The sequence below is a fragment of the Carlito syrichta genome, unplaced genomic scaffold (assembly GCF_000164805.1).
Source record: "Carlito syrichta isolate Samal-C Ts95f unplaced genomic scaffold, Tarsius_syrichta-2.0.1 Scaffold316502, whole genome shotgun sequence".
NCBI lineage: Eukaryota > Metazoa > Chordata > Mammalia > Primates > Tarsiidae > Carlito > Carlito syrichta.
The window spans coordinates 1,064,059-1,064,880 of record NW_007260598.1 but is presented as its reverse complement, the minus strand read 5'-3'; positions in this window follow the sequence as shown (position 1 = coordinate 1,064,880).

Below are 822 nucleotides of genomic sequence, written 5' to 3'. Positions count from 1 at the left end.
CCCGGCTAATTTTTTGACTTACTGTAGAGATGAGGTCTCTTCAAGTTGCCCAGGCGGGTCTCGAACCCACGGGCTCAGGCAATCCACTCACCTCAGCCTCCCAAAGTGCAGGATTACAGGCTGAGTCACCGAGCCCGGCTCAGGAGCAGAACTCTATCAGCTCATGTCTTCCCTGCGTCCAACTCACATGTCAAACCATCTAGGTGCTCCACCCTCAGGCATGGAGCCTCAGCTGAAAGTTCCCTGGTTTGCCTAGGCTTGGGGTGTTTATCTGAGACCAACAAATGCAGTGGAGGAGGGCCAGAGTCTTTGCTGAAGGAAGCCATAGTCATAATGGAGGGAAAGTGGGGTGAACATCAAATCCAAATGTGGAACAGCGAACAGAGGAAGGACATCAAATCTGTTAGCTCAGGGGGTCAGAAGTGGAGGAGAGACTGGGCACAGTGGCTCAGTCTATAATCCCAGCACTTTGGGAGGCCGAGGAGAGCCTGGGGATTCGAAATCAGCCTTGGCAAGCAACTTGGTGAGGCCTCGTCTCGTTATTAATCACAAAAACTAGCTGGGCATGGTGGTGTGCGTCTGTAGTTGCAGCCACTTGTAAGGATGAGGCTCAGGTTGAGGCTGCAGTGGCCATGAGCGTGCCACTGCACCCCAGCCTGGGTGACAGAGTGAGACTCTGATTCAAAAAAAAGAAGTGGAGGAGAAACAGAAGGAAGAATAGGTCCACAAACAGTGTGTTTCTTTTTGTTTGGTTTGGTTTGGTTTTTTTTTGAGTCGGAGTCTCACTCCATCGCCCAGACTGGAGTGCAGTGGCCGCTCCCG